Below are 13,908 nucleotides of genomic sequence, written 5' to 3'. Positions count from 1 at the left end.
ACTTGGATTGTTTCATCCGAAAGAGGAAGATTCTTAACATCAGCTGATCTAACAGTTGATCGAGTAGCACCAGTATCCACTAGGAAAGTAATATTTTCATCATTAACCTTCCCATCTACAAATGGTCCTGTCTGGTCTACTTCTAGAGTTGCGCCAAGTACGCACTCTTCTTCCTCCTTTCGGCACCGTCAATAGCTTTCCTCTGAGTCACTCTCATCGCGTTGCAGCCAATACTGCGAAACAGCGCGAGCGCGTGGCAGCTTATTTACCTGTTCTTCATTGTAGAATCACGATTCATTACTATACTTCTGAATGTTTCTGCTCTGCGGGAAAGGTGGTTTTGGCACCTGATTCTGTGAGGTAACCACCTGCTGCTGTTGCTGCAGTTGACCACTCACCTCATTCTGCACCTGCGGATTCAATGATGCATTTTCATTATTAGTACTTGGAGGGTATTTACTCTCGGATTTCCAATGCCCTAACCTACCGCAATTATGGCATGGGAACTTCTTTTAAGCTTCTTCTATATTACCTTTCCCTTTTCCTGGGCCAAATCTCGGTCTAGTTCCTGGGTTACTTGCTTGTTCGATCAACTGAGCTTCCTGCCTTTCAGCTACCTTTACTTGTACCCACATTGCCTTTTCCTTTAATTTTCGCTGTTTGGCCTCAATTTTGTCACTGAAATATTTAGCATGTCTCAATACTTCATCTATTTTCTTATTCTGCCAATCAACCGTATGCTGTTTTATCATGTCACCAATTTCTGGGCGTAAACCATATACAAATCTGTATACGAAATGACTCAACTCCTTATCACTCAGGTTCTCATCTCCACTGAACTGCTTAAAGGCTTGTATTAGTCTCTCATAGTATGCATGTACTGATTCTTTTCCTTCCTGATGTGTTCGATCAATTTTTACCCAATCTGTCTCTTTAGGGGGCACTTTGTTTTTCAAAAATACCATAACCTGTTCGTACTTCTTCATTACCTCAGGGTCCGGAGCTCCTGTCTTAGGATCCCTAGGGTACTCCTGAGTCGGCCAGTTGATCATCAACTTGCACTCTGTCCACAAATCTGGCGGTACTATTATATCGAACAGACTATTCAAATCTATCCACAGTACTTTTGACAATTTTACAAATCTGTCCACCTGCCGGTACCACTCGACGGGCTTTTCGCGTAGTCGAGGAAAATCATTCGTAAATGACAATATATCCTGTCTTGTCCATGGGACGTGTACATATCCTCCTCCTGGGATCTCCTGGGATACCCTCCTGGGGTATTCAGTCACTACCTTTTCTTTCTCTCTAACAGGGAATGCCGAAACTGTCCTGTCTGAGGCATCATTACGTTTTCTATACCATTTACTTCTCCATTTATCCACATCTCCCCATTTTCTCAATACAATGATTATGTCCTTAATCTGACTTATCTGTCCTGTGGTGTTCAGATTTTCAATGTCTTTTTCAGTAAAATCAACTCGATAGAGATTCTGCAAGGCTTTTACCTAATCAATATCTATACCCATTTCATTCGCAACTTCTCCTAGTCTTTCATGCAGATTCTTCGCTCTCCATGTCACGCTTTTGCATAGGAATAACAGCTCCTCATCCTGATAAATTTTTAATTTTTCTACAGGAATAGTCCCTACAATTAATTCTTCCAATACCATCCGTAATTTAGCCACATCTATTTACTGGGATTCTTTATCTTGTCTCTGCAACCCTCTTAACCATTCACTCAGTTCTTCCACAGACGGTCCTACCGGGTTTTCCACGCTACTCTGCTCTGGATTTCTCTGGGGTTCCAACAAAGTTTCTACTGTTGTTCTACTCCTTTCAGCATAATTCTGATTTATAAAGGGATTATTTGAAACATTTGGTTCAAACATATTTATTGTCGGTCCCCATGGATTTTTAATTTGACTCCGTTCTGGACTCTCAACCACATTATTGTTCCGGTATGGTACCGTCAAGCAATGTTCGCTATCCTTTTGCTTCTCAAAAATGGGCATTACTGGACCTATAGTCACTGGAACTGTTACAGCTTCTAGATTTTTAGTTAATTCTCTTATTTTCTCTGTTAATTCTAGAGTTGTTTTGGCCAATTCCGCTGAATTTTCGCTATCTATTCTATTCTCCAATTTCTTTTCTACTTCTCTAGTGGAGTTTCTCTTTAATAAATCTGGTGACATAGTCTCAGTCTTGATAATTCGTAATGTTTCTCTCATTGGGGCATTTGGTGTCAACATTTCTGGTTCTGGTCGGTACGGTGGTGGATTTTTATAAAACACATCATCCAATACATCATCATCCGATTCATTTGCTCCCTAACCTCTTGATTCCACATTATTCCTTTTTTATACACATTTTCTTCCTTCATTCTCTCCTACCGCTCTTACAGGAAACATACCCTCAGTCATACTTGCATTCCTCCATCTTTTCATTCGATCATAATGCGTTTCATGTCCATATGACCTGCCAAATAGATATCTTTAACTTCTACCATTCCTTTGCTTTTCTCGCTCATGCACTTCGTCTTCCCTCTCTGTCAATGCCTCAAACTCCGTCGGTCTAGGTCTTGGTTCCAAGTACATCATCTTTTGGCGCAAATTCCTTAAAACAGCCAAATTAAAGGAACCATGTTCTGGAAATGCCAGGACTCCATCGTCCTTGGTATATTTTACCCAATTATCCAACCAAATACAAGTATGATATCCATATTTCGCAATCATTAAAGCTGCGGGAGTTTTCGGTGGAGGAATTAACTGTCCTTCCCTAGTTTTGACCTGTTTGTCTTTCTTGAACCACTTTTTAACTTTACCAAACCAGGATTTCTTTTCCCTATCTGGTGGCTGGTAATACATTTTCTTGGTTTCTGTGTATCGCTAGTCTTTCACAACTGTACCGCTATTCTGTCCACTCACAGCGCGACTTTACGCTAACGCACCAATCAAGAGCGTCTACGTCACTGTCACAGTCCTCTAATCCCAGCGCGACTTACACTAACGCACCAATGGGAAGTGTTTATGTCACCCTGTACTTCTCCAATCCTAGCGCGGCTTTACACTAACGCACCAATCCTGCGCGTTTTACACTTCTGACCCACTGTCCAATCCCAGAGCGGTCGTTCTGATGTCAGCAGCCGCTGCGGCAGCTCTGCTCCTGTCTACCCCTCCTTTACAAGTCCGCTCCGTGAACTCTTTTTGCAACTTTTACAATTCTATTAGTAACAACACTAAAACATCTCCATTGTCCGCTTCGCTAACCAATGAATAGCAATAGACCTTTCTCACGAGAATTCCGTCTTTCCCGAGAGCAGCGCTTACCTCTGCCCTACTACGGAATCGTTACTTCCGTTGATAAAGTAGCACATCCCTCAACTTCACCCTTCTAACAAGCATTAGATAATTGTTTCTCTAGCATTTAAGAATAAACCTAGAGTTTCGCAATCAACCCGAATGCCTTTACATTCACACTCGTTCACACAAGAAAATGTAGTACATACACACAGAATCCTGTCTTTCCCGAGAACAGCGAACAGTCTGTCCTACTACAGAATTATGACATACGTTAACAAAGCAGCGCTTCCCGCTACTTTGTCCTTCTAACAAGCTTAGAGAACACCTGCTACCTTTTCAGTGATAAGCGTTATCGGTATGCCAATTGGTTTCCTGGTACTTAAAGACCAAAATTTCACAGGTAACCTTCGCTATCATACACACTTCTCTCACACCGAGAATATTTCTAATGGCAACACACGACGATGCCGCCAAATCGAACCCAGACAATGCGCCGTGCAACTTCAATTGTCACACGTTTCCACTGTGTACCTACAGGGCAACAACAATTCCGTCTTTCCCAAGAGCAGCACTTACCTCTGCTCTGCTACGGAACTGTTACAAACTTCCGACTTCCTACATTCCAGAAGCCGTGCTAACAACATATAACTCAACGTAACTGAACATATAGTGTTAGTACATAAATCAATACCAATCAATAATCAATAAGCTATTTACAAGCAATGATCACTAAACCAAAACAGTAGCTAACCATATCTCTGCTACCAAGAAAACTGATGCAGCGCGGAATGCAAAATCCCTCCCTTCGTCACAGATCATAGATCACACTCAATCACTACATTCGCTGGTGGGGCCCATAACACCGCAAAACCAAAGGAAATGATGGACGGAGTGTTGAAAATTGCAAGCACTCACCCCCAGTCAACTGATCTGGGTTTAATCCATCACCGTTCTTTAGCCCTCTCTCCCACCCCAGTTCAGATATGGCCATATGCAAATCAGTCAAACCCTGTGCCTCATGGGAACAGTCCAGCCCGAACTGCCAAGCCATGTCTTCCCTGGACCGGAAACAAGCTTCCTACGGAAACAAGCTTCCTAGGACCGGTTTCTGGCATTTCAGCCATCTTCAGCCAGACTTGCTTGAATCCAGTGGCAAAGTGAGCAAGGGACTCACGTCTGAGCATACCCTGCCAACTTATGGCGAACAAAGCAAAACCAAAGGAAATGATGGACGCAGTGTTGAACATTGCAAGCACTCACCCCCAGTCAACTGATCTGGGTTTAATCCATCACCGTTCTTTAGCCCACTCTGCCACCCCAGTTCAGACATGGCCATATGCAAATCAGTCTGACCCTGTGCCTCATGGGAACAGTCCAGCCCGAACTGCCAAGTCATGTCTTCCCTGGACCGGAAACAAGCTTTCTAGGACCGGTTTCTGGCATTTCAGCCATCTTCAGCCAGACTTGCTTGAATCCAGTGGCAAAGTGAGCAAGGGACTCACGTCTGAGCATACCCTGCCAACTTATGGCGAACAAAGCAAAACCAAAGGAAATGATGGACGAAGTGTTGAACATTGCAAGCACTAACCCCCAGTCAACTGATCTGGGTTTAATCCATCACCGTTCTTTAGCCCACTCTGCCACCCCAGTTCAGACATGGCCATATGCAAATCAGTCTGACCCTGTGCCTCATGGGAACAGTCCAGCCCGAACTGCCAAGCCATGTCTTCCCTGGACCGGAAACAAGCTTCCTAGGACCGGTTTCTGGCATTTCAGCTGTTTATTTTGGAAACGTAAATGCGTTGTAAACGCCTTAAATGCCTGCTGCTTTACCCTAAAGTGCGTCCCTGTCTCTGGCAAGCAGACATCGAGGCAGGCACTGTACCTGTCTTCGTGGAAAGGTTTACTGCACCAGCTGCCGGACTGCGAGGCTTACAGATACAAGATTGCACTTTCACTTCTGCTTGCCGCCGCCGATTGCTGAAGCACCTGGAAAAAAACTTCACACAGTTACGGCTCCTAATGTGGTGGAAACACAGCATTTCGAGCAGAACTGCACAGAAAAGTAAAACGTGCACTTTCTGCTTCAAATTGAATCACTATGAGGAATGTAATTGAGTCTCGAGCAGATGTGACGCTTCTGTCGAGCCAGAAGGTGTTCAGGAAATATGTGGGGGTAGGGAGAGTGTGCCATTGTGCTACTGTCCAAGGCGGCAGAAGCGGCCTGCCCAGTGCAAGGAAGCAGTGTTTCGTGAGGACTCCGTGTTACCAGCCCAAGAAAACAATCACTCTTTGATCTTCTGTGCAATTCATTTCACAGTTGACATCCTGTTAGAATAACCATACCCCTCCAATCAATTTGCCTTGACCGCCCTTGAAATCCTAGGGCCTCCTCCTCCACAGTCCTGATGAAGACCCGCTTGTGACATTCCACCAAGCGCCCATAGGGTTGAAACGTCGACGATCTATTGTGGCACAGATTGCAGGACATAGTTGTTATCAACTATTTAATTTGTTTAACTTACCTGTTACTGCATGTTGAATCTGGCCTTTCAAAAACAAACCACATCCTCCCACCCTCACCTCACTGCACTATGTATTTATATCACCACTGAGCACCACTATCTCACTATTTTGTGTCAATGTATGAATTTGGAAGTATAAAATTCTGCAATGTGTTTCTGTTTATCGAATGTTATCAATTCTGATACATAAATCAATGAAAATCCTTTCTCTGTGTTCTTGTTCCTCTTTCCCCTTTTGTTCAAGAAATGTTTTTGCTTTCAGAAATGTATTATATGTTATGCTGAAGTAACTACGGCTAACTACAATACGCATTGTTTCTACCCAAGGGAACCATTGTTCTTTATACAGTGCAAGGAAGCAGTTCCTTCACCCCAACGGGAAATACCCCTAGAATCGTAGAACCGAGCTCAGTGTAATGAGGAGAGTTGAGGGTCAGCCACAAAAGACAGCAGGACGAGGAAGCAAGTCTGAGAGCAGCAAAGCCAATCGATGAAAGAGGGACAGCTGGGTGTCCGAGACCCCCAAGCAAGTAAGTGCAAGCCGAGTACAGCGAGGCAAGTTATACTCCTCATGAGCAATGCGGGAAAAATAACTCAGAGTAGGTGGGTGTGATGCAGCGCGGAATACAAAATCCCTCCCTTCGTCACAGATCATAGATCACATTCAATCACTACATTCGCTTGTGGGGCCCATAACACCAACATTCATCCTTCTAATAACCTGTTTCCAAGGAGGCGATTGTTCCACTCGCTGTAATGGAAGGAAGTACTCATATATACCTATTCATAAAGGCCTAAACTTCACCTTTAGCACTTCCCCCATGAATAGGCCATGGATCAGCTAGCTGCAGGTTGGAGTGATAACAAAATCTATAACTTATTTACATAAATACATTTTTCATAATAATGACCCAACACAGTTCTTGTAATAAATCTTAAACTTTTATCTAAATAATTGAAATTCAAGTCTCTGGTTTAATCAAGCAATAGATAGTTACCTATTCTGGCTAAAAGTCGCCCTCTAAGTCAAAATCTTGGTCATCGGTTCATACTGTCAGAGTCTTTGGAAACAGCTGTCCTGCAGTGTCACCGTCCTCTCCGTCAGCATAACGTCAGGAAATCGAAGATCTTCTGAAGGGTCTCGCTTTTTAACCTCTCTATTCTACCATTTTTTATAGTAATATTACATTCCAAAGAGTAACGAATGATATTTTGAACGTTTCTAATTGGTCCGTTTAAAATGGTTCCACAGCTTTCCCATACGGATAATGTGTCTTTAGATATAGTTCTTATTTTCTCCTCGGAATAGTATCTTTTCATTGTTTCTTTCAGAGCAGCTGGCTGGTAGCCCGGTGTGTCCTTGGGTGGCACAGTTGAGTTAGGGTCGTTCAAAGGCCACTGCAGCTGATGGTGACGCATGCGCACTTCACCCAGAGACGTTCACAAATGAAGTCAATTCGTCTGATAGGGATGTCAGCCATTTTGTGGCCACCAAATGGTCAACTTAAGCAAAGAAACACAAAAATGTAATTAATACATGGAAATGACTAATAAAATGTTATCCCCTTACTAATACCCATATGTGTGTGTATTTATCTAGCAGAAGCAACACTTAATGCGGGTTATATTCACATTATTAATGCACAAATCACGAATACATCACGGAAGCAACATATAATCATGCAATTTCTAATCGTTTATTATTGATATGCATACGAAATTAGTTTATGTTATTAATTAGGCCATGCAAATGCAATTCCCACGTGTATTTCTTATATTACTAATGTTGGTCAATTCACACAGCAAAAAATTAGTACAATTACTATTAATTAATTAATCTTATTAATGTAAACATGCAAAATGGAGAGGGTATACAATTTTTTAAAGAAAACCCCACTCCAGCAGGTGCGTTTGTTGAATAGCTTTTTTTTATAACTATGTATATTCTGTCTAAAAAACACAAATGTTTAGGGCCGCACTGATGTATTGCTTTTCTATTTTTTAAGAGCCCTATTTCTCAGACATCCTATGCAGAAACGCGGCACATAAAGGATGAGGCGTAACGACCAGAGCTGCCAACTATGGAACTAGCTAGGTTGGAGTCACGGCGTCGCCTAAACATCCTGTGATAATGGGCAAATCACGTAATCACTTTGTGCCTGCAAAAAACTGATCGTGCTCTTGTGTAATGTACCTGGTGCACATGTCACGAGTTTCAGTAACCTCGGATGGTGTGCGCCGATATAAAACTGTACATAGACTATAGGAAGCAGAACATGGCACAATGAGGCGAAATGTGCCATCTGCTAAGGGTACTGGTGATGAAGAGAGCACAATAATATAACCAGTTTTTGTTTTGAATATAACGGATTTCTGTTAGGGTTTATAGTTGATGCTCAAGAAAGGAGTGGCTTGTAAAAATCTTGGGCCAGGGAAGTTCAAGGTTCAAAGTTCAGTCTTTGGGAATACATGTCTCCTCTTAACGCCTTGGTTGTGGCTGGTGCTTTCGGTTTCTAAAGGAGACCGAGAAGCAGGAAATGCCACCCCTCAGCCCCCGCCATCCCTGTGAGTCCGAAGCATGATAACTTGTCAAATAAATAAATGCTAGAGGCGGGCAGTGTGTGTTTCACTCTATTCTGCTGGCTGAAAAACTAGAATACCCTGGGGAATGGTCGGGAAGATGGTGAATTCAAGCCTTGCACAGGGAAATGTGGCTCAGCTCTTACTTTAAAGAAAATAACTCGAAGACAGTATCCAAATAAGATGGCTCAGGCCCATAGACGTCACCCGGCACGCCTCGCCTGTGACTCGAAGCACAGCAGTTCTACATATTTAACTTTTTATGGTCATTGTGCAGAAAGTTTTACGATATCCACTGCGAATGTCGGGCCCGATTCACAGAACTAACTTAAGACAAAATCCTAAACTTACTACCATTTTCGTATTCACAGAAGGCACTTACTCATTTTGGTATTCACAGAAGACACTTACTCACTTCAGTATTGACAGAATTTAGGAGTCCTAATTTTAGGACTCCTAAATGCCTTCTGTGAATACCGAAAGTCTTAAAATTTGGATTTTTCTCAGTTTACGAGTCCTAAAGTTAGGACTCCTAACTTTACTACTACTAAACTGAGAAAAATCCTAATTTTAAGGCTTTCGGTATTCACAGAAGGCATTTAGGAGTCCTAAAGTTAGGAGTCCTAACTTTACTACTACTAAATTGAGAAAAATCCTAATTTTAAGACTTTCGGTATTCACAGAAGGCATTTAGGAAAGTTAGGAGTCCTAACTATACTCTACTAAACTGAGAAAAATCCTAATTTTAAGGCTTTCGGTATTCACAGTAGGCATTTAGGAGTCCTAAAGTTAGGAGTCCTAACTTTACTACTACTAAATTGAGAAAAATCCTAATTTTAAGACTTTCAGTATTCACAGACGGAATTTAGGAGTCCTAAAGTTAGGAGTCCTAACTATACTACTACTAAACTGAGAAAAATCCTAATTTTAAGACTTTCGGTATTCACAGAAGGAATTTAGGAGTCCTAAAGTTAGGACTCCTAACTTCTGTGAATACCGCAATGAGTAAGTGCCTTCTGTGAATACCGAAATGAGTAAGTGCCTTCTGTGAATACCAAAATGAGTAAGTGCCTTCTGTGAATACCAAAATGGTAGTAAGTTTAGGATTTTGTCTTAAGTTAGTTCTGTGAATCGGGCCCTTCCATCATGAGCTGGAGGTTCGTGTATCCCTGTGTTGTGAAAGAGGCCAGGGTGGGAGCCAGCATAAAGAGTTTTTTTTCTTCTGCCTCGTGATTTTTAAATAAATGTGTGTGCGTTATCGTGTTCTGCTGCAGGCATTGTGTTCCTTGCCAGCTTTGTGAATCGCGCACCCACTTTCCTGTGGACCAGTTAGTGGCCAGTTCTCATCAACATTGGAGCAGAGTGCTGGATGTGTACATTAACAGATCACCAGCAGTAGACAAGACCACACATGTTTACATTGAAGGTAAATGATGCTGCTGGCTCCATTGCGTTGATCCTGTGACCCTAGGGCAGTATTGCCTTTTCTGCTCCTAATGGAGTTGTTTGCTGCACAAATGCCTTTAAAGCCATTGGAAGCGTTAGTGCAAAAACTCAAGAGCAAGAAATATAACGTGCACTGATCAGTGACATGTTGTGTAAGGGTTAGTGTTAGGGAGGGATTCACCATAGAAAAAGACAACAAAGGAAGGACTCCCAGTGGCCCTGCCCTTAAGTGCACTGTGGGCCCAATATGGCTTCCTTAATTTATACGGCAGGAACAGGATCCCTGGAAGGCCTCTCCTTCCTACTATGGGGAGGAGAGGTATTTACTGTGGCATTGGTATAAAATAATAAGGTGCGGTCCTCATAATAACGCAATAAGCTTCTTACTCACCTGTACAAACCCTCAGACGTGCACTGTCTCCTACAATAATTATTGTAAAATGCTTCATCTAAGAATATTATGTATCAAATATTTGTCTTATATGTTCATGTGCTTTTGATCACTTTTAACACAATTCATCTGACATTGGAACTGTCATGCCGGCATACTTCGTGTTTATTGGACTAGCAACACAGTATGGTAAATGGTGTGGTTCCTGCATTAAAAAGCTTGGAATCAGTTTACTTCAACACAGATGTCAAAATCATAGCAAGTCGTGCCTATTTCTGCATGCACAGGAACAGTTATTTTGCAATTGCTAATGTTCGATGGTGTAAGTGCACCCATGCTGAACAGTGATGCAACTCCAGTGTGGTGATGGGCATGAAAACCACACATGGTAGAGAGTTGATTCTTGTTGGTTCTTGAGTGTGCACTTGACCCTATTAATGCCTCAGAATTAGGCAATGTCATCTCTCCCCACGACCCTTCAAACTTGAGCGCGCTTGAGGCTCCTCAGAGCACTTCCTCTGCAGGCAGCTCAAGCTGAAAAAGAATGAGTATCTAAGGGGTTCTCGGGGGCCTGCACCTTGAGGAGAGCGGTAAAAGTGAACGAGCTGCCACCTCACATTTCCTGGTGGAAGTTGCGCCATTTAAGCAACTCTTCTTATTAGATGAGAGGCCGTGCTTCCTGAAAGCAAGGCTGATGTGCTGCATAGCTAAAGACATATAAGGTCCCAAAGGCGAGACCGATTGCATTGCAAATGCTTGTTTTTTTAGATGTGCGCATCAACGAGCCTGGACTCTGTCTCTAGTAGTGCGTATTGTACACCCACGTCACTGGCTACCCAGTGCCCCAGGGACCCTAATGCAATTTCTCAAAATAGCAAACGTTCCTTTTTGAGGTTCCCGTATTTGTGAGCCCCAAGTCCGATTTGGGGATAACTTTCCAGTCAGGGATGTTTTCAAATAGCCAATTACTGTGACTAGACCTAGAGGTAATATTATAAAAATATATTATTCGCAGGGATAGAGTTTTCCTTTTCAGAGGCATGTTAAGAGGTGTGTTCGTCCGAGTGGGGGGGCACTTTCTGACACAGGACGAATTGGATGCCAGCACATGAGAAGGTGAACAATGCTCCTTGAAGCCTCGGCCTCAACATATAATAGCGTTCTAAACGATGTCTCGTACTGTGTGTACAATCAAACCCAAACGCCCTTTCATCTTGGCACATGTGACAGACACGGCCTAGTAAGAAAACACGGTGGGCTGCGCGTTCACTGCAGAAATGAATGTGTAGCGCCAAGAAGCCGCTTGAGGCGCCTAAGGAATCATTAGTACAGAAGGGTAGAGTTGTGGTGGGCTGGAAATGAGCCTGGATGATGCTCTTCAACTATCACATGGCACACTGGGTGGCACGAATATGTAAGTGCTAGCGCCACTGGCTGTCCACGCTCCTAGGCGCTGAGCATTGTGCATATACCCTGAGTATACACTATCATTAAGTTCAAACATCGCAAACGCTGACAAGCGATGCTTTCTGTGATGAAGTCAAAGTGACGAATTGCAAATTCAAAGAGCATTTGCAAAGCCAGTCACTGTCGCCTTTTGGTCATGCGATTACACACCTATTGGCTTTACCAATGCTAAAGAGCATTAGCAAAAACAAGGTAGATGCCATTTTGTTTTATTTGAGGATGGACAGCAACAGAGGAGGGGCAGGTGAAAAAGTCAGTGCTGCTGACCTGGAGGTTCCGACACTTTCTGTGCCTTCCCTATGGGCGCTTGACCGCTCTCTCTCTGGTGCAAGGGGGTGTGCAGTGTGTGGCTCAGCCGCTTGCTCCACGGTAGGTACGTCTCTGCAGAGGTTCCCACAGGAGGGAGGTGTTTGGTGACAGTCTCCCGCCGCCCCTTCCGAAGGTGCACTGGGCCAGTCCAGGCAGCTCTCCTTTTGTGAGACTTTTTACACGGTCTCCTTCTCGCTTCTTTTCTCTTCTGTTAGGTGCTTGGTTTCCAACTCGTGGAAGAAGTGGGGATGTAGCCTCGTGGCTAGAGTTGCTGACTTAGTCGCTGGGGAACCAGGTTCAAGCCTCGGCGTCGGCTCAGTTTGCTATGATATGGTGAAATCACTTAATTTGCCCGTGCAAACCAAAAATGAATATGTCCTTGTGTAACGTAATCTTTGTATTTTCACCTTCAGTTCATTAATCTTGTTTTTCTCTCTACGTCTGCACGTCTCCCATTTTACTTATAACTTCTTTTGATGCTGCCTTCTGCTGCACCATCGTGGGTGGAGGCATCACTGATAGGGATCGCTAATAGCTTTTAGAGCAAGTATTTTTTTATAACATAACCTAAGCACTTTGGCAGTGCCAATAGCTCTGGCTAAACACTTACAAGGTCCCAAAGGCGAGACCGATTGCATTGCAAATGCTTGTTTTTAGTGGTTGCCATCATGTAGGCACAATGCAGCAGCCATTTTAGAAGTATAGAAAATAAAACTTTCTATACATTCAATTTTAAAGATGGCTGGATCCTACTTTTGCCTTTACCAATGCTGGTGCAAATTTAAACACATCAGTTATTGGCAAAGAAGAGAGTGGCAGGGGGGAAAGAGGTGGAGGAGGCGAGCGAGCGCCTGACACCGACCTACAGCATTTCAGTGCCAGAGGGAGCTCCCGACCCAACACGAATGTGGAGGTTGGGAAATAAAATAATCTGTGTTTCTCCACTATACAGAAGCAGTAACAGTTGGTAATTAATACTGGGTGATTTACCTTTTTATATCAGCGATTTTTTAAAAGTTTATTAAAGATAAAAAAAGCAAAAGACGGCTGCTGCAGGGGCTGTGTGTGCTAGGAGGCGGGGGGCCTATTGTGTGTAGCTGCTCAGTGCCCAGAACCAAGCACTTCAAAGCCAGCCTTCTCCCACGTCCACTCAGCAGTGCATGTTTCCGTACCTTCAGAACGTCGTGCTCAGCAATGCATCACAAAGCGTTTTATTTCCCTTTCCGAAAAGGTCAGGCAGCCGTGCAAACACTGCAGAGCATTATGTAGCCTTGTACTCTGATCACATAACACAGGCTCCAGAAAGTCTTATGCAATGCTACGCCACCTGATATCACAATGGCGGGGCCTAAGAAATGTAATTTGTAAGTCAGGGGATGAGAAAGGCAGACAAGGAGATAAAAAATGCATACCCTCCTCAGGTCACTCACCATATTGGGAAGGAGGAGGTACCTGATTCCGAGACGTGCTGCGCTGCCGTGGTGGAGCTTCTGGTGAGCTGCATTGGTGCTGTGGCGGTATTGCTGGTTGAGTGTGGCGACCGCGACGTGGAGCTGCAACCTTTGGGAGCTCTGCAGAGAAGGTGAGGAGGTCGTGGGGGACCGTGCTGCTGGTCGCTCCGCACGTCGGTTTTAGGATCTAAGCCATGTTGCCGCAATGGGGAAGCCGCAGTAGAAACTCGCTGCTTGACTTTTCCCCGAGCTGCCATTGTAGCCGGTGTTCTAACTAGAAGACGGGGAGCTGGGACAGACAGAACACCGGCTCTTCCAGTGCTCCTTCCGGGAACGTGTTGCTGTTTCCAAGCAACCGCCATGGAACGTGAGCGTGCCCAGCCCCGGCAACCGTGGTCAGAAGCAGCCGCGCCAAAGCCTCCCAGCGATTTTCGCAG

Source organism: Triturus cristatus, chromosome 4_2 (assembly GCF_964204655.1).
Source record: "Triturus cristatus chromosome 4_2, aTriCri1.1, whole genome shotgun sequence".
In the NCBI taxonomy this organism is placed as follows: Eukaryota; Metazoa; Chordata; class Amphibia; order Caudata; family Salamandridae; genus Triturus; species Triturus cristatus.
This window is presented reverse-complemented; position numbering follows the sequence as displayed.